Source organism: Dendronephthya gigantea, unplaced genomic scaffold (assembly GCF_004324835.1).
Source record: "Dendronephthya gigantea isolate DGI-Jeju-01 unplaced genomic scaffold, DenGig_1.0 000040F, whole genome shotgun sequence".
NCBI classification, from domain to species: Eukaryota; Metazoa; Cnidaria; class Anthozoa; order Malacalcyonacea; family Nephtheidae; genus Dendronephthya; species Dendronephthya gigantea.
This window is the reverse complement of record NW_021163050.1, coordinates 1,433,178-1,454,790: the sequence shown is the minus strand read 5'-3', so window position 1 is coordinate 1,454,790 and position 21,613 is coordinate 1,433,178. Positions and strand designations below refer to the sequence as shown.

The following is a 21,613-nucleotide window of genomic DNA, read 5'->3' as shown; positions in this document are numbered from 1 at the left end:
TGGAGGAGGTATCAAAGGTGCCAATGTCAGTGGGAGAGGCCAGTGAGGAGCGGAAAAAAAAAGAGGAGAAAGGTCACCTCTCAGGATATCCAGAAGGCACAACTGGATGTCCTTATGTTGGAAAAACAGAAAATTACTTTTGAAATTCAAAACATTCAATTATTGCAAGAAAAATTAAAACTTGAAGTAGCCGAGAAGAAAGCAAGTATCACTAAGTATCATCAGTAACACTTGTCCTATATAATGCACTTTTAAATGAGTATATATTTTAACAATCAATATTTTACCAGAATGTATGTACATAATAATTCATTGTATGTGTATAATAATTCCTGGCAATTATTAACGTTAACATTTAAATATTAAAATGTTTGATTAAGTTAGAAGTATAGTAAAAAGCAAATTCCGAACAAACAAGACATCTTGAGATTCAAAATATAATTCAAACAAGACACAGATTGAGACTGTAAATTTTCGACTTTATTACAAAGTCATCTTCAGACAGAATGAAATACAATACTTTACAACGCATATATATACAACACAGAGAGAGAGCGCACGTGTCAATCCAGCATGTAGGCGAAAGGCCGGTAAACCAAGCAGAGCGAAACATGATAAGGTTGTGAATAAAACTAAATATATATATATGCGTTGTAAGGTATTGTATTTCATTATGTCTGAAGATGACTTTGTAATAAAATCGAAAATTTACAGTCTCAATCTGTGTCTTGTTTGAATTATATTTTGATTCTCAAGATGTCTTGTTTGTTCGAAATTTGCTTTTTACTTTACTTTCTTAAATTGTCGGCTGGTCAAAGTTAGAAGTATGTTGCTGCAATGTGATTTCTGACTGCTGCTCCAGTAGCAACACCATCATAGTGGTTGTTAATCTCCTCTACTAAGAGTTCCTCCTCTTCTTCATCCAGTGGCTCACCATGTTCAATAGCAATGTTGTGTAGGATACAGCAGGCAACAACAATGGCACATACCCTTTTGGGGCACATGCGAGCTTCACCATGAAGGACATGAAAACGCCATTTTAAGACACCAAAGGTTCTTTCAATGAGACACCTAGGACTCTGTGGGCACGGTTAAATCGGCGCCGTGAATAGGTTTCTGGTTCTGGGTAGGGGGTCATCAAAAATGGCATGCAGGCGTAGCCACTATCACCCAAGAGAACACCATTTTCCATATTGGTTCCCGCTAAATCGTGGGCAATAGAGGATGTTCGAAATATGTGGCTATCGTGGGTTGAGCCTGGCCATTTGGTTACAATGTTAGTGAATTTTCCTACAATATAAAATGGTAAAAAATGTAAGTCAATGGGCATGTTTTAAAATTATACATAATCGAATAAAATGAAATATTTTAGTAAATATGAATATTAATCACTTCCGGTAATAACAAAGTACAAATACAAAGTACATGCATCCGCAAATGTGAAACATTTAAAGTATTAATTTCTTTACCTTTGTGATCACAAATTCCTTGGACATTTATACTGTGTACCCTCTTTCGGTTCACGAAGTCCAGTTCGTTTTGTGAAGGTGCTAGGATCTTTGATCTACATGTGTGCAATCAACGCAACCGATTACACAAGAGAAATTGGCAATCTCGTAAAAACCTAGTTTTACGGTGTCTCGGTCATCTTGTGTTTGTGGAAATCGTATGAACTGGTTAACTTTACGGGAAAAAGCAAGGGTCACACGGCGTATTATACGGGAGACAGTGGATTTATCTAAGCTGGCAAGAGTATCTCCAGTCACCTGCTGAAAGCTTCCCGAGGCAAGAAATCGAAGTGTTATTAAGACTTGGTTTGTGGCGGACACGGCATGGCTTCTGTTTGTTGTGGGACTTATTTCGTCTTCTAGGAGATTGACTATGAAGACAATGGTTTGTCTGCCGAAACGATAGCGTCTACGGAGCTCATTGTCATCATAATATTGTAATGTGTTGTCGATTTCACGTCTGTAAACTCTATCTGCTCGTTCATTTACTCTTGGAAGCGCATAAAAATGGACGCCAGGTAATCTGTACAACGCCATTTTATTTAATTTTTGTTATAAAAATGGACAAAACACAATTATTTATCCGCCAGATAGCGATTTAAACGGTCTCGGGAGACTGTTTAAATTTATCCACCGTTTAGCTAAATTTTAACCGGTGGATAGCGCTAAACGGGCTTCGTACAAATTTTATACGGTGGATAACGAGTTATTAACGACTTAAACGCCTTTCGTACAACCGGCCCTTGGTCTTGAAAAATTATAAAACTAATAAAGGGCGTGATGTTTTTCTGAATCGAAAGTCTTTTAAAAATTGAAGTAAATTAAAACTAGGACACACCGTTTCTGAAATATTACCAGACTAGCATGATTGGCATCCATTTTGGATTTTCACAAAAGTTTGTTTTTATACATTGATGTACTGCAGATGTGTGCATTGTATTGCAGGCGCATCTAAAGTGCCGAACTGCACAACTGAACAGCGTAATAAATCATCTCAACTGCATAATACTTTCTTTAATAAACTGCGTAAATAGGATCATGAACTGCATGACAAAACAGTATATAAAAACAAACCAACTGCATAACATTATATGTAAATATCATGATTACGATGCTAGCTGGTGAGCCTCTTATCGGAATTGCATAACTGAAGTGATTAATTTTGGCCCTGTTCATCCATCCTAAATGTCTGTTTAAAATTTCCTGCCAACTTTCCCTCACTCTTGCGCTCTACAGTGAATTGAATTGATTGCCCAATAGAATTAAAATGTTTCAACAAATTATCGATCTCATTTTTGTTAACTGCATTGTCAACATATCGTTTCCAAAACAAAGGCTTAACTGGACTAGAGGCTAAAGCTCTTTGCTTGACATCTTCCATAACTAGGCTAGCAATTACTGCTGAGACCTGGGATCCCACATCGCTGTCTTTTTTGGATACTTATGTTCATAGAAATATCAAAGGGCAGTTAGAAACTGATGTTTACCGTAAACCTACACATACGGACAAATACCTATCCTTCTACTCACACCATCCAAAAAGTCATAAAAAGTCTGTTGCAAAAACTTTGTTTCAAAGAGCTGAATCGTTAACATCCAATTGCGTTGCTAGGGACAATAAGCGTGATCATGTCCTCAGTGTACTGAGAGAAAACAATTATCCACAACACTTTTTTATGATTGTGTATAATCCCCTGTCCTGACTAGATGCAATTCATCAGAGGGTGATTCCTCAAAAATAGGTTTTGCCATACATTCAGGGAATTGCAGAACCAATCAGGAGGATCCTGAATAATTGTGATATAAAAGTTGCCTTAAAACCCTTTCAGACACTGGGACATATTTCCGTGAAACCCAAAGATTGCATAGCGACTAAACAGAAAACTTGTGCTGTATACTCTATACCATGTGGTGATTGCGAGAAAGAATATCTAGGTCAAACAAAACGCCAGTTTGGCACACGTTTAAAAGAACATCAAAAGGCTGTTTCGAACTTAGACAGTTCAAAGTCAGCCTTGGCGGAACATGTGTGTCAAACTAACCATAACATTGTGTAAAATTATTTAAAAGTCATTACCACTAATGATTGTTATGGACAAAGAGGTTGTTTGGAAGACTGGCATAATAATGCGTAAATGGTTGGAATTGTTTCTAACAACCGTTGCTTTGCATACTACATTGATTGTTAGACATTTACCATTCAGTGGGCTTGAGGATTTATTTCTACAATTACACTGTTTTAGTTTCATTAGAATAATCAGTTGTCGCGGACTTACTACTGGATTATGGTGCCCAGAAATTATACTGTGGATGTTAGGCATGCAACTGTAGCTCAGCTTTAAGGTATTCCTGTTGAACTTTTTGTTCAGAGTGTGGTTTATGGGAAAGCAATCGTCAATTGCTTGGAGGAATTTGTGACCTATATTTGTTCTCACATTGGAGTTGTAAGGTGGGTTAAACCATATGATGTTCCTGTTTTGAGTGTGTCTTTGATTTTTGTGGGTTGTACAGGGTGTATAAGAAAAATGTCCCAAGTGTAAAATTTTCGTTTCTCAGGATATTTTGTAGAGTTTTGGAAATTTTTGTGTTCCGAGGGTAGTTAAGACTTTTCTGCTATACCTAGGGCAAGTTTGTTTTTTCATAAACAAAATTATTTCACCAGGGGCGTGGTTCCTATACACTGATATTGAGAGGGCTTGGTCGAAAAATGTTAAGCTGAAATTGAGATAATACACTGGCAGTCAAAAAGAACTGCTCAAAACAAGTTAAAATGCTCTCAAATGAACGTAACTGCGCTAAGAGTAAATATAGACTATATTACATGCTAAGCTATATGAAATATTAATATTTTGTTGACCCTCCTTCGGCCTTATAATTGGTGACGGCCTAACACCGGCGTGGCATACTTTCTGTTAAGTTGGTAATCTTAATGCTCAAAAGAAATTCATCCTATGGACAGTCTTTACAGCTACGCATAAATCATGGACGTTTTATGAATTAATTCCTTTCTTGCACTATCGCTTTCACATTGTCTCACAAATGTTCAATATGGTTAAGGCCTTTTGACTGTGCAGGCCAATCAATTTCTGTCACTCCCTCTTCCTGACACCATTGTTTGACTATATCTTGGAAGTGTGGCAAGGTTGCATTACATTATTGAAATATTGCTTGGAATAAGAGAATTATCCAAAATTCCTATGAAGCTCTCTCCTATATTCGCTTCTTCTTTATGAATTTGTATCTAAACAGTTCTTTTTGACCGCTAGTGTACAATAAAATATTGATTGTTACGATTCCTGTTACATACGACAATAGCAACATTTGAGCAGTTCTTTTTGACCGCCAGTGTATTTAACTGTCTAAAAGTGGGAAAGATTTTTAATAAGCAGTCAAAGTTTCAGGAAAATTAATTCGAATTAGGAGCAATGTGCGACCCCTAAAAGTGACAAATATTTCATTGCTCGCAGTGGATTAAGTGCATCGTTGATTTTAGCGTGACCGATCTCATGCATGCAAGGTGGGCAAATGAATAAATTAAAGCGAGAAACTGAACACAAAAACAAAGCGATATATTCGTGATGTTAATCCTCAACATGTCCACCATTTCATTCCAAGCAAACTGCAGCTTGTCTGAGCATAGCAAACACTGAACAGCGAACCATTTGTCTGTCCAATCGCCTAGATTTGCCAGTGGTAGCGTAGGCAATTTGCAAGAAAGAATTTCGAACGAAATGGAGAATTTGAGGCAGGACAGACAAATGATGGAAAGAAATGGTGGAAATATTGAGGATCACAAATAAAAATCTTGTTATTAAATCGCTTTGTCTTTTTGTTCAGTTTCTCCCTTTAATTTATTCATTTGCCCAGCTTTGCATGAGATCGGTCACATTAAATCAACGATGCATTCAATCTACTGCGGGCAATGAAATATTCGTCAACTTTAGGGGTCGCGCAGTGCTCCCAGTATGCATTATTGTTCCAGAAACTTTGACAGTTTATTAAAAAGCTTTCCTACTTTTAGACAGTTAAATAATATCTCAATTTCAGCTTCACATTTTCGCATGCAAACCCTGTCAATATCAGTGGAAAGGAACCACCCCCCGGTAGCATAATTTTGTTAATGAGAAACCAAACTTGGCTTAGGTATACCAGATAAGTCTTAACTATCTCTAGGAACACAAAAATTTGGCAAATTCTGCAAAATATCATGAAAAACGTAAATTTTAATTTAACAATGCACCCTGAAGTTCAAATTATAGTTGTAGCCACTCTTATGTAAGGCATCTTGGCATGGGGGACAAGTGGAGTTAAATGCTTATTCATCAGAAGAGACATTAGATAATCAATTGTTAATAGCTTCAGGAATTGCTTTCAAAATGGCAGGTTGGTGATTACTTTGACAATGGACATATTGGAGCGAGTAGCCTGGTTTCATGTATGGTTTAAATGAAGAGGTTCTTAGATCAAACGTGACATCTAGGTAGTTGACACATTTTTTGTTGGCTTCGATTTTTATCTTTCATTTATTATCATCAAAAACACGGCAGATTTTTTTCTCTATATTTTCTATTTCTCTCGGTTTTTGTGGGTAGCCACTGCGCATGTGCGGCTAACCACTATGTAGTTGAAATGTGTCTGTGTCGACTGGATGGGTTTGTGGCTAATCTTCGGCGATCTTCGGGCATACGAGAGATGACGAACATACTCACTCAAGCCCAGTGAACTCAAGCCTGCTCAAGCATTCTTTGTTGTAAAATTTGAGAATACAAGCTAGATTTTCATCTGAAAATTTCAATTTGTTCGAAGCTTTTGGAAAATATTTAGACGAAGATAAGATATTGAGTGATATTTTTTTATTTCAATCGCTCATTTGCAAATTGTAGTCAAACAATTTCGATCACAAAGGCTGAAAGGCATCAGTTTGAAACATAGAAATAATAGTTTGAAACTATTTACGAGCGAATTGATTTTACTTACGAGTTAAACATGTTTGCACTGACTGCTTGTCAGGCACCCTACGTGTCAGATGTGCACGTATCGAAAAAAAACAAACTAAACCAAAACCAAACCTAGCCATTGTGCTGATATATTCAAACAAAACACCTCTGATGTCCTGCCGACTTGCAGGTACATTATTGGGGAACTTTCTGACAAATAAAAAAAATTCAACTCAACTCCTGACTTTTGGTTTCTAAGTTTTAGACAAATATGGGTGTTACTATTCGTAACCATCGCAACAGGCTGTGCCATCTTAAAAGCAAATTTTGGAATCAATTACTATTAATGTTTTACTTCGATGTATTGTACTTTCCTTCTTTGAAAAGTAAATTAAATAAAATTGAAAAGAAAAGTGAATTGTACATGTGGTATGTTAAAATGGTATATTATCATAATGTGTATGTGCGATTGTTACAAATGATGTGGAGGAAAATCCAGGCCCTAGGACTATAAATTATATAGTTGATTCTGCCTGTACAAGTGCATGCTGATTTTAATCAGGGTAATGATTTAATCTTTGGTATGAATGCTGGTAAACAGTGTGTAGCTATGTCATTATATGCGATTGTTTACAAAGAAATTAAATCGATTAATATTTGGGATCAGTCAATTTTAAACTTAATTTTATTAAGTGGAAACAATTTGTATGGTATCATCAGCCAAAGTGTAAATAAGAGTTATTTATTGTTAACTGATGTACCTGAGTTTTTGGATATAGACAATCATACTTTTAATTTGCAATGCAGTGAAGATAGTTTCCCATATGTGACTCTTGAGCATGCCTTGAATGAAGTATTTAATTCTCTAAATTTTAAATGTTGTTTACTTACAATTGGTATGAATACTGTTGCGATTATGATGCCTTTTCCTGATGTATTTAAAGTGTTTGAGTCACACTCACCAGATTAATGTGGAAGACGATCAGCATTGGGTTACTGCATTTTAATATCAGTCGAAGGAATAGAGAGTCTTGGGCAGTATTTTCGATTGACTTCAAGCTTTAGTAGAGCAAATACTGTATTGCCATTTGAGTGAAAGGGTGTAAAATGCATTGATTGTAATAATATTGATTCAGGTATGACAGATTCTACTGAGCTATTTGAACCAGAAAGTGAGAGGCAGAATGAAACCAGTCAACAAAAGGAGGCTAGATTTGCACAAAATAATAATGCCAAAATAGCTAAAAGACAACATGAGACCAGTCAGCAAAGGGAAGTTACACTTCCAATGCAGGATAATACTGAAAAAGAAAGAATACAAAATGAAACTGCTCAGGAAAGGCAAGCTACACTTGCAAAAGTACATAATGCCAACTAAAACAAGAAGACAAAGTGAGACCACTCAGCAAAGGGAAGCCAGACTTGAGAAAACAAGGAATGCTGAAAAAGCAAGAAGACAAAATGAGATCACTCAGCAAAGAGAGGTTACACTTGAGAAAAAAAGGAATGCTGAAAAAGCAAGAAAACAAAATGAGACTACACAGCACAGGGAAGTTAGACTTGCAAAAAAAAATAAAAAGTAAGAAAAAGTAATAAAACAAATTAAGACCACTGAGCAAAAGCAAGCTAGACTTAAAAAAAGGCATAATGCAGAAAAAGCAAGAAGACAAAATGAGACTACTCAGCAAAGGGAAGCTATACTTCAGAAAAAAAAGAATGCTGAAAAAGCAAGAAGACAAAATAAGACAATTCAGCAAATGCAAGCTAGAATTGAAAAAGATGAGAGGAAAAGAGCTTCTAGAAAAAAATATTCAGTAAGGATTGATAAATCAAATACAGTAAATGGTAACATTGATACATTCAGATTAGTTACAAGGTTTCATAATTCTGTATCTACAGTGCCTCGGTATGTTTGCACTTGCTGTGACCAATTATGGTATAAACATTCTGTTTCTCCTGCAAACAGACTGAGAATTGTTAATCCTACTAAAAATAAGTATCTACAAAATATAAAAAGCGTTGATAATATTGAATGGGTTTGTCAAACCTGCAACAACCACGTAAAAAAATGGAAAAGTTTCTCCTTGTGCAATTGCTAATGGTATGAAATTTCCAGAAAAACCATATTTCTTTGATCTAAATGAATTAGAATGTCGACTCATTGCACCTCAGTTAGCCTTTCAAAAGATATTTCAGGCCCAGAGAAGTGGTCAACTAAAGATTACTGGCAATGTGGTTAATGTTCCAGCTGATGTTAACAGCACAGTGAATGTGCTGCCTAGATTGTTAGATGAGACCGGTACTATTAAAGTTCAACTTAAGCGAAGATTACAGTACAAGAGTTCTGCACTTTCAATGAATATAAGACCTCACAAGGTAATGCAATCGGCTGCATGGTTTATTAACACAACTCCCTTGTATCAAGATCAAGGAATCATTATCAATGAGAATTGGTTGAGAACTATACAATTGTCATGACATGAAGCCTGTGCTTGCATTGAAATATCAAATGATGCAGCCAATTTAACAGGACTTGCAAATGCTTCAGAAGATGAATGGAGTAAAGATGAAGCTGAGATACCAGCTGGAGTAACTGATAGTAATGCTGACCCCCCCAGATTTTGTCAGTGATACTGAGCGACAGGAAATCTATAATGTTGTTGCACCTGGGGAAGGTAACAGGCCATTGAGTATATTTAGTGATCAGTATTCTGAAGAAATGGCATATTCAGGAATATTTCTTGGACAGAAAAGACCAGATGATAAACAAAGGTTAAAACATGCTTACTGTAGTGAAATATTTAAATCTGAACTAAGAATATCTGATCGACGAGCTGCTATGTGTGTTGAAAACATATTCTTCAAAGCTAAGAAATTACAAATGAAATTTTTGATTGGTCAAGCACAGATTGCTTTCTGAAAAAAAAAAATAGGTAACAGAACACTTACTGCTGGAGACCTAAAAACTACAGAAGGTTTACAAAGTTTAATAAGCCACGGTGATGGTTTCAGATTTCTGAAAAAGCTCAGGGGTTCACCACCTTATTTTGAACAAGCCAAAAAGGACTTATTTGCTACGATTCGTCAATTGGGACCAGCATCATTATTTTGCAGTTTTTCATCAGCAGAGACAAAATGGAATCATTTATTACTAATTCTTGGTAAATTTATTGATCACAAGGATTATAGTGACGATTAATTGAACAATCTTACCTGGGAGGAAAGGTGCCGACTAATTCAAAGTGACCCAGTAACCTGTGCAAGACATTTTGATTTTCAGTTTAATATGTTCTTAAAAGATGTCTTAATGAGTGAACGTGCTCCATTGGGAAAAATCAAAGATTGGTTTTATAGAGTCGAGTACCAACAGCGGAGGTCTCCTCATATTCATATGTTGATATGGCTTGAAAATACACCAGTGTTTGCTGTTGATAAAGATATTGTTGCCTATAATGATGGTATAATTACCCGTAGCAAACCAGAAGAAAACTCAGAAATACTGGATCTTGTAAATCGACAAACACACTGGCATTCTCATACTTGCAGGGAAAAATCCAAAAATATCTGTAGATTCAACTACTCACAACCCAACCGATGAGGAGTACTCAGATCCTTTATCCACTTGATGAAGATAACTCTTCAACTATTGCCAATGCCAGCAAAGAATTGTGGAAAGAAATAAAAAACAAACTGAATGATTTTAAACAAGGTAAAGACATTACGTTTGATGAATTACCACAAGAGTTTGATGTTTCCGAACACCAGTATATTCCTGCTATACGTTCAGCTTTGAATACACCGACAATCTTTTTGAAAAAAAGTCCAAATGAATTAAGGATTAATAATTATAATCGTATATTAGCTCCAACAGGAAAAGCTGCATATCTTATAAAAGGTAACACGATTCACAGTGCCTTGCGCATTCCAGCCAGTCAGTCATTAAAAAATTATAAACCATTAGATTCTGGAAGACTAAATACGATGAGATGCAAACTAAGTTCATTAAAGTTAATATTACTTGATGAGCTATCAATGGTTGTTAACAGCATGTTCACCATTCAAATGAATAACCGTTTGAAAGATTTAAAATTAGTAAAGAAGATTTCGGTGGTGTCAGCATAATCACAATAAGTGATTTATTTCAATTAAAACCTGTAATGGATGGTTACATATTTACAGATATTCAGTCTTTAAGTTCTTATGATGTTCTTGCCCTGAACTTATGGAGAAAATATTTTAGAATGTTTGAGCTTGATGAAATCATGCTACAGAGAGAAAGCAAGATTTTTGCAGAGATACTTAAGGTGGCTCCCTACAGTTCTATGGTTGTATCGCGGTAATTTTGTCGCGCGCGAAATAGTACACGCAACACGCGTGGCTGATGTTGCATGCAGGGCGGGCTTTTTAAAACTTGTCATTGTGAACTTTTGATAAACACGCGCGGGCCTTCGCGGGATGTCGAATGGTCGCGCGAGGAAATTGAAATCCTGATTTTTGTGACGTCATAAACATAAAAATAAATGTATTTTTCTCGTTTTTCCTTTGGTAAATTCTTTTCAAACTTTACACAGTTTTCTGTAATCTTGAAATGCGTAAAATGTGCAAGTTTTAAGAAAATCGTACGAGCCAATTTTTTTTTAATTAAAAAACAGGATTTTTTGAGGATTTAAAAAAAAGTGCTCGTACGATTTTTTTTAAATGCTAACATTAGAAAGAATTATGGATAAGATTACTGTGTGGAAAAAATTAGAAAGTTTTACCGAAGAAAATTTGAAAAAATTATCTCAGAATCTGTAAATTGGCCCTTTTTAAAATCGTTATGTTACCATGGCAACGAGGATATTTTATGAAATTTTATATATTTCGTAATTTGCGATATCATAGCAGTTATGTGGCCAAGTTTCGTGATCATACTTTGTAAGATGATAAAATAATGGTCTTTCCAACACAATTGCGCATTACACAATCAAAACTGTAGGGAGCCACCTTAATAGCCTTTGTGAAGGTAATCATACTCTGAGTGATCTACAAAAACTAAAAGAAAGATGCGTTTAAGAGAGTGCTTGCCCCAAAGAAGCCCCGTAGCAGTAATTAACAGTAGAAGTTTCGACCAATAGGTTTCTTAAGGCATCTGTGAAACATGGTATCCACAAGTCGTCATCTTTCTCTTTGATACATAACTTCACAGACCCCTCTCTGTTGCACTCACTTGCCCGTTGATGAGTGCAGCAATGATCGCACTTAACACAGGAAGCCAAGTCGCCATCTATGCGTTTTTTACATTTTTGGCAGGACAAAAAAATGGATAATTTGCTGATCGTTTTAAACTTGCTAACAAATACTTCCTTTACATCACCTTCGAGAATGGTGGGACCTTTAAACAACCTCAATGGTAATGCATTTTCAATTTTTTCGAATGTAGTGGATGGAGTCATGCTTAAAAATACCCTGCCTTGAAATGTTTTAACCATTAAACTCTTAAAAGAGTAGCTTTTACCATTCTCCAGCTTTTCAATAGCTTCCCCTCAGATATTTATTACACTGTCCCCAGTCTCATCCTCTATTATACAGTCTTCTTTCACCAAACAATTTTCTTGGCTTCCAAGCATTACAACCATTTTGCGTTTGGCCTTTCCCAAAGACAATGTTCCCTTTACATTCACCTTTTGGTTGGGGAATAGTGCTTTCAATTGTGATATCTTACCAACGTCAAGACTTATGTCATTTCTCAGTCTTTCTTCGGGAACTGGTTGCTCCTTGTACGTAAACGAGATGTCTGAATTCGGTGCCGCGGATACGGATGATTGTTGAAATACATTCGTCATTTTTCACAATCACATTTTTCAAAGCCACTGGCGTTTTGCTCTTTTCCAAGTGCGTGACTTGCTCATGGGCTTTGATATTAAACGAAACAACTCTGCGCACTTTATTTGGGGACTTTTGTAGTTGAAACTCGTACCACTCGTGATTTTTTCTGGACCGTTTAATTGGACTTGTCAAAACAAATAAAACACAAAATCTAACACAGAACAATAACCGAATCATGCTCAAGAATGAGATAAAACATTGGCTAACTAAAGCAACGAAGCTTAATTTTATTAGAAGATGCATGCTTACTCCTTTTCTGTTCTGTCTACCTACTTATTATTCTTATATAAATGTGTTGAATGTGTGAATTCTGTTGTTCCTATCTTTTGCTAATATATGAAGTCAAGATATGAAGATATGAAGTGTCATACAATGATGCAGACCCTTAATCAACAATGACTGATAATTGGAACTGGGGAAGAACACAGCCTTGCAAACGGTCTGGGTTTTGTTTGGGAGGTAGACGTACTTTGCAGACTGCAGTGGATCTTTCGAATGCGTTAACAGCAACTGTGTTTACCTTAAAGTTAACCATCTGCCAAATCGAGCAGACTTCAACTGAAAAAAACAATGCATTCATTGCAAATCTCAAGCTTTCCATAAAACTTGTGCGGCGAGGAAGTACATTGAAAACAATCGTTGCCATAAGACTATGGAAGTAATTTATGTGGGAAAACACGATTGCCAACCTCGACAAAAAGAAGTTAAACCAAACAAGGAAGACATGAAAAGAATCTTGCAAACTCGTCCGACCATTACAACAGGACAGTTACAGGTTGAAACGGTCCGTGAAGCACTTTAAAAGTGGGGGAGATGTTGAGGATGTGAACAAAACTGCAATGACATACAGTAATCCGAAGCACCTGGAATACCTGAGAAGCACAATAAATAAAGAAAAAAGACCGGGGGGCTCGGAGATTGAAGCAATCCGTTTGTTAAGAGATGACTTTATCAAAAGAAAATTAGACGAAAATTTAATTCTTTACGTTGGCGAAGATTATGTCTTACTTTCCTCTGAAGAGAAGATACGCTTTGGGGGACTTTTAACACTTGGAGTTATCGAAGAGCCTGTAAGCCTTGATGGTTGTGAGAGTCTCACAAAAGACTATTCAGAGATAGAACTGACGACCTATAACCCTGTTCTACGACGAAATACAAAGCTTGCAAGCATGTTTGCTAAAAAGCCTATGAGCATGTTTGCTAAAAAGCCTGGGGAGAACTCTCAAAACGTTAAAACATTAGTGGAGACGTTTGATTCTTCTGTAAACAAAATTCTTCCAACACTGGCACAAGAGCACAACCTGAATTTTGAAGAATTCAATGGCCCTGGATTGGACCCACAATACTATGTTGGGGATGAGGGTGGAGCTCTCTGGAAAGGTTTATGTTTGGCAAAGGGGGATGAAATAATAAAACTATTTCAGATCGATTTCACTTTAAACAAGATCTAACTCGCCATTTGGTACATTTCGAAGACGAAAAGGATAAAAAGTTGTTTCAAAAATTGATAGATGATGTATATAACTCCCCGACAAGTGTTGATGCTGACAAGGCAGGGAAGGCTCTAGATCGATTGATTGAAAAAAAGTCGAGTAACGTCAAAAAATTGCAGTCGTACAAGTCATGGTGGTGGAGGAGACGTGCGAGGTGGCAAAGATGGTGCCGAACAGACACGTCGACTCATGCTTCCTCAGCCGAAGTGGCAAATGCAAAATCTGTGCGAGCTTCTGGCTATCGAAAGAATCTACTTGATGTTGCGACATCTGAATGTGCAAACGCAGTAATTGAAGCAGCTGAAATTCGACGTCAGTCACTTGGCCTAAAAACAGTTGGTTGTGGCCCATCTGCATCAGATCGACTAGAAATAGCACAATCAAAAAACTAGGAAAGAAGTAGACCAATCAGCAAATGCCATTCAAGACATTGCTAACCGTTAAGATCTCACAGATCGGTGGACGATATTGAAATTACTCAGAGTCAATTTAGAATTAACACAAGAGATTCGCACAGCTGACAAGAAGAAACGAATACAAAAAACTAAATCTGACAGTAAAAGCTGTCATATCACGAAAAAACAAAAGGCATTTTTCAAAAAAATGGTTGACGGGGTTTAGATGGACGTACTTGCTCGCGAATCGTCCTTAAATAGTTTTACGTTTAAAGTCTTAGATACTATGGGATATTTGGAAACAATTATTATTGTGCAAGATGGATCGTCTTGTTCTTCCTCATGGTGTAAACATCGGTGTCACCACTTAGCCTGGATACTTCACAACATATTTCGTTTTCCGTCTGACGAACCTATTATACATCATACGAATTATACTAAAGAGCAGTGGAAGTCTATTCTCCAAGCATACCCAAAAATATGCAGGTTACTAACGTCAATGGCATCACAGAGGACCAACAGGTTTATGAAGTAGATATTCGCAAATCTGCTAAAGACGCCAAATGTGCTACATGCAAAGGCCGATTTGTTGTTTGGTGATCTGCAAGTTTCGACATCTGGTCCGTATCGCACAGTACAACGACTTTGGGTGTCGCGAACATTCTTTTTTTGTCCTCGATATGAATGCATCAGCAGTTTGCCCTGTAATTCCTTTATCCATCCTTTTAGACCACATATGAATATTAATTTTCATGTATCTTTGTCGTCAGAGCAAAGACAAAAACTTGGCGTGTGACAAAGGGAAATGTCATTTGAAATGTTTTCAATAGTTAATGTTGATTAATAGTTAACGTTCAAGCGTGTTAATTATAAGCAATTTGATTATAAAGTTATGTCCAAAGATATCGAACTTAAAGATATCGACTACGGTAATATACAACTATTAAAAAGACATGGTAATATACAACTATTAAAAAGTTAAATGTTTAAAAAAACTTGTGGATCCAGCCAGGTTTTTTGGAGGGGTGCTGGGTAACCGGCGGCCAGTCAAGCGTTGTAGACGTGAGCTTCTAGGGAGAGGGGGGCATGCCCCTCGAAAAATCTTTAAAATTTGTCTCTGAAATGACATTTCCAGTATCATGACAACACATTTTGAATTTGTGCGCACCCCCCCCCCACGCGCCCTTCCCCTAAATCCGCCACTGTATAAAAAATATTATATACTATTGAAGTCATGTTTCTCAATCTTGTAGCTTGTGTCACTCTTTAACGATAAATTATGCATGAATTTTATGCATTTATGGATTTGCTGAATGACTCGCATGGCTCGCATAGATTTGTCAAATGGCTCGCATGCATTTGTTCTGGCTCGCTGACTCGCACAGTTACAAAACTCATTAAAGATGGCAGTCATACACAGTTGGGCTCCATATTTAATTGTAATTTTCACATTCTTAATAGGATAAAACTACAACTATAGGATAAATTTTTTATCAACATTCTATGGTGCTAGTCACTATCTAGCTGAAATGCCTTTTGAGCCTTCAAGGTAGCAAATATTTTGCTAATGTTGTGTCATGGTAAAGTGAATCTCGTACAGCTCTATTGCGTATTATAGTAATCTCACAGCAACATTCATTGTAGAGCTTATCACCTTACATGGCGATATGTCTCCTAATAATACAACAAACAACAATGCTGAAAGAGAAGTAATGTATCCCAAGTCCTCAAGCAAGGGCGGTGGTGTAACAACTTATGTGAAGTCACATCACTGTTGCTGTGTCAATTACTCAGACTCAGGTATTCACTTTGAATACCTTTGCCTGGAAATTAAGGAACATCAATCATCCCAAAATTTCTGTTTATATCTATTTATCGGCCACCTAACTCTGATGCTAAATTTTACAACGCACTTAGTAAGTTACTAAATATTCCATCTGGTAAATATACTGAAATTATTGTCGTGGGCAACTTCAATGTTGATTTACTAACAACAGGGCATCCAACTAGGAAATTATTAAATGTTTTTTGTTACAATGGTATGCACCAAATTGTCAATAATCCGACTCGAGTAACAACCTCTACATCTATATTAATAGATCATATGTATGTTACTCATGAGAATTGAATTCTGGAAACTTTTGTCCCAGTATATTGCCTTAGTGATCATTATCCTGTATTGTTTGTCCATAAATTCCACAGTAGAATTACCCCTAAATGGACCTTTTGCATAATGGACCAACTTTTGATTCAGGCAACAAAAAGGAAATTTCCTAAAAGCGTATACTAAACTTAGCAAAATTGCCAAGTTTGGCCACGAAATGTTGTAGAGTACGGAAAATATAGCCATGCTAAGTTGGCAATTTTGTATATGTTTTTACCATGGCCAGAAGTGTGTAGGCGCGCTCGGCCGTGGTAAAAAAGTATACAAAATTGCCTACTTTCCATGGCTATATTTTTTGTAATACTTGACATTTTGCAGGCAAACTTGGCAATTATACTACTTTCGGTATGCTCTTTTTAGCTGTGGTAATTTATTTCCTTCTTGTTACCTAGATCATAAGCTGGTCTATTATGCAAAACGTCCATTCCACCATAAAAAATTAACCATAAATTAAAGAATATTGACTGGTCTAGATTTAAATTCAGCACCATGAATATTGCTAGACATTTTTCAAGATGTGAATGATAAATTGAACGTTTGGGATTTAATTTTTAATGCAATGCTTGACCGTCATGCCTGCTTTATGAAGAAAAGGGTAAAAACTAAGCAACTGCCACCTTGGCTAAATAGTTATATTTTACATCACATGTGCTCGAGAGATCATTCAGATCAGAAGTCAAATCAAATATTCAAGGGTAAAACTAAGCAACTGCCACCTTGGCTAAATAGCTACATTTTACATCACATGTGCTTGAGAGATCGATTCAGAGCACAAGTCAAATCAAATATTCTTGCGAGCGTAATCTACAAACAACAACAGAACGCAGTTTTCAAAATGATTGCTAATGCAAAATCAACATATATTAAGGACAAACTAAAATCTATTTTAAGAAAATTATGGAAAACACCCAAACATGTTGTCTTCATTGATGCTCTCTTTCAAAGCAATTGACGGTCATCAAATATCTGATCCTGTGGCCATAACAAACACATTTAACGAGTATTTTACTGAATTACAAGTTACTACAAGTCTCAGCATATGTTGTAATGATAAGAATGCACAAAATCTGATTAAACAGCAACTGCAAAACTTTGGTTATGATCATATTTATGACTCAACCTAACCCAGCAATTGTAAGTCAGATGCATATTTACAATGCAAGTATTCAAACCAGAAGCTTTCCAGTTAAGTTTAAGCAAGCAAAGTTATGTCCAATTTACAAGAAAGAAAGTACACATGTGAAAGAAAGAACTATAGACCTATAGATCTCTGCTCTTCCTATTATTTTGAAACACTTAGAATGTCACATTGCCACTTCCTATCTCAAATATCTTAATTCTCATGGTCTGTCACATTGCCACTTCCTATCTCAAATATCTTAATTCTCATGGTCTCCTTATTGCCAGCAGTCGGCATACCGGCCATATCACTCTTGCATGACTGCTTTACTTACTCTGATGGATAATTGGCTTAAAGGGGGGGGGGTTATGGATCGACGGATTCGGGCCAATAACTTGCTCGGATTTTGGATTAACTGCGCTATTTTGCCGGATTTTCGGATCCTGAAAATATTACGGATTGCGGATTTAGCAGCCGTGTGGTATCTGATTATGGATTTACGTTGTTATTTTCTACGGATTTTGGATTTTGTTTAGATGGGGCAGATAGGGATACTGTGTGATTTTTTGTCACTGATATCACTTTTTTTCCCGTTTCAAAAATTCAAGATTGCGGCGCGCGGTCGTTCGCTGCGTCGGCTCACTCGTGACAATTTGTGATATGAACATCGGGTGATAAAACTTATATCACCCCACCTATCATATGATAAACTAAAAATACATAAATTCGAAATACTTTATTGCCTCTGAGTCATTCCGGATTCTAACCAAAATATTTTCAGATTTGCAGATTGGGCAAACATTTTTTTGCGGATAAACAAATATGCAGACACCTATTCACCCCCCCCCCCCCTTAAAGCCATGGATAAATAAAAGTAACCGGGATTCTACTCGATCTAGTAAGGTGTATGATCTGGTAGACCATGATATTCTTTTGTCTAAAATATCAGGATGCTCTCAAATCTGTTCCGCTGCTGGGTCAATATCTGAACCACTCACTCCATTTTGTGGTATCCCCCAAGGATCAGTACTTGACCCTGTTTAATTTTCCCTTTATATGAATGATTTACCCTTAAATATAACTGAAACAAATGTTGATGTTTATGCAGACAATACAACATTCTGGAAATCTGTTTGTGACTGTATTGAAACTCAAAATAGTCTTCAGAGTAGTGTTGACTCTGCATATGTCTGGTTTGAGCAAAATCATATGAAACCCAATACTAAGAAAAATAAATACTTGCCCATTGGTACTTGCCATATGTCTAATGAAAAAATTAAACTTACCATTTTTCTTATTGAAGAGAGCCAAAGGTTATTTGTCTATCTATGGTAGAAAGATGTTGTATAATGCACTGATTAATCTGATCAACACTGGAATATTGTTGCACAGGTTGGGGCAATTGTTCAAACAAACAACTATCAAGACTTCTAGGATTACAAAAGCATTGTGCCCAAGCCTTGATGTGTGAATCCATCTGATAACTCAGTAGCATTATTTAACACATGAAAGTGGATTGTGCATGATAATTAATAAATATCTGTCCACAGTACTTTGATAACTATGTATGCCAAGAATCGTCACAGATATTGTACTAGAGCATCTTCTAACATGAAATTTGTAGTACCAAAATGCCATACAAGATCTGGACTTTGTAATTTTCATGCTAGCGCTGCTCGTCTCTGGAATGAACTTGATGTAGATAGTGTGTAAACATTAGCAGGTTAGGCAATTTCAAGAAACACTTAGTTAATAAGACACTTTTAAAAAATGAAAGTTGTGGACATTTTCTGGTCACACAGACATTCTAATTGAATATGTAGTTACTATAGTTTAAATTATTTATACTTGTGGTATACCAGTAATTTGTGTAATCCTCTAATAAAGTAGGAGATCTCAACAGTTCATGCATCAAACCATGCATTTTTTCTCAGTACACATTTTTTTTGTTCATTCTCAAAATTTGGAAGCCATTTTCCATACTTCTCAGAATAAACATGGTCATGCTGCTGATGATGCAATTAAGTATGTGGCATCAAAGTTATCTGCACTGTATTTGGATGGACCATCAACAAGCTGTGATCCATGCCTGAAACATTTTCTTATGTTTCTGTGGATTTCAAATAATTGAAGTGACTGATCATCACTATTAATTATTGAAGGTTTAGGAGGCTGTTGATCACATACTCTTGTAAGCAGGGGCAGATGTAGGGGTATGCACACCCATTACGTGACTAACATAAAAATTTCGCACTAATGAACACATATTTTTCAGATCGTAGTCCTGTTTTAAATTTGTACAGTCGAAAAATAATTTTTGCACTCATTAAATTAAATAAACACTGAGCTCGCTCAATTTCTTCGATCCTGGATGCAAACTTGCACAACCTTTTCATTCGTTTCTATGGAGTCAAAAATTCTGCTTGTTTTGGAGGTCTGGTCTGCTCGATTTGGAGGTTGGCTGGGGGCATTTCTCATCAATCTGATTGGTCTGTTCGATAGTTTCCATGGAGACAAAAATTTTGCTCGTTCTGGAGGTTTGGTCCACTTGCTCTGGAGGTTGGTTATGGGGTTTCTCATCAATCTGATTGGCCAATGCTGTAGTTTCCATGGAGACAAAAATTCTGCTTGTTAACCTTTTTGAGCTTTCCTGATGACTTCAGAGGAAGCTTTTGCAGTCGAATACAGTTCTTTGCAACGGACACTATTTGTGGGACTGATAACCAGTGCTGATAACATGTTGTCGAGTAATTTGGCTATGGAGGTTTGTTTTCATAATATACTTGTTTGCGTAACGAATTGAGAAGTGTAATGTCGAGTGTTTTGCGCGAAGGTAAATTTAATATTCACTTTCTGTTCATGTCTATTTAAATTATTCTCTGATAATACTATAAGTTAATATAAACTATAAACCGAACAATAACATGTATATTTCACTTGGACTTTGAGGCTGCCTTTATTAGCATTTATTTGCATTCGCCCACAGCCGGTCAAACATCATAAAATGATATTAATGGTTGAATTTGGAGCTGTTCATATTCTCATTTGTAGTGGTAGTAATAGTAAAACTTTATTTAAAAATCGCACACTAGCCTCGTCAACTGTAAGCTGGTTTCCACTAGGGGCGTGTGAGCAACATGGCTTATACAATTATACATTAACATTAAATACAACATATCTTCAATACACTACATACAACAACAGATATATCTACAGGACATGCACAAATAGTTAAGTTTAAAATTACAGAACAGTTAGAAGTAGACATTTAGAAATCAGATATTTAGAAAGCGTGAGCACGAATTTCATTTTTGAAATTTGACAATGTATCCGATTACGCACATCTGCAGGTAAAGAATTCCAGACTTTAGCCCCGTCATAGGAAAAACTTTTCTTTAGCTTTTCTGTTTTCGGCTGAGGCAACTGCAGCGAAGTAGAGAACCTCTGAGGTTATGATGAGTGATATTTCGTTTAACATTCAAACAATTCCATAAGCAAACTCGGAGCCATATTATTTAGAACCTTGTACATCGTTTTTGCTTTGGATTTGGCTCATCGAGTCTCAAGAGTTTCCCATCCTAACGCTTCTATTGCTTTGGGTCCAGGAATATCATTTCTAAAATTCATTATTACCCTTGCAGCTCTGTTTTGAAGTTTTTTTTAAGCCATTTAAAAGTCCAACACCTAAGGTATCCCATACCTCACTGCAATAATCAAAATGAGGATTAATTAAGGCATTGTAGATAGAAATCAAGGTGTCTCGATCAAGGAAATCACGAATTTTCCTAATAGCTCCTATTCCTGAGGTAACTTTTTTAGCTATTTTATCAATATGTTCATTCTCATCAATTTCAACCCCAAGTATCGTGGCATTACAGACTTGTTTAATTTTTTGATGATTACAATAAGTATGAATTCTGTTTTAACAACATTAAGGCTCAGTTTGTTGGCTAAAAGCCACTCATTTATGCATACAAGATCACTATTCATGTTCGACTCAATTTCCTCAATACTTTCGCCAGCTACTGTCAGATTAGTATCGTCGGCAAATAGCAGAGGAGTAGCCTGATTTAAGCAGTTTGGAAGGTCATTTATGTATATGAGAAAAAAGAGTGGGCCAAGAATAGA

At 36.4% G+C, this 21,613-nt stretch overlaps 1 pseudogene; it reads right to left on the bottom strand.

Annotated features, from left to right (window-relative positions):
* Positions 1-1,368: 1,368 nt before the first annotated feature.
* LOC114526654 lies at positions 1,369-2,045 on the bottom strand (annotated as a pseudogene).
* Between the last annotated feature and the right edge of the window lie 19,568 nt (positions 2,046-21,613).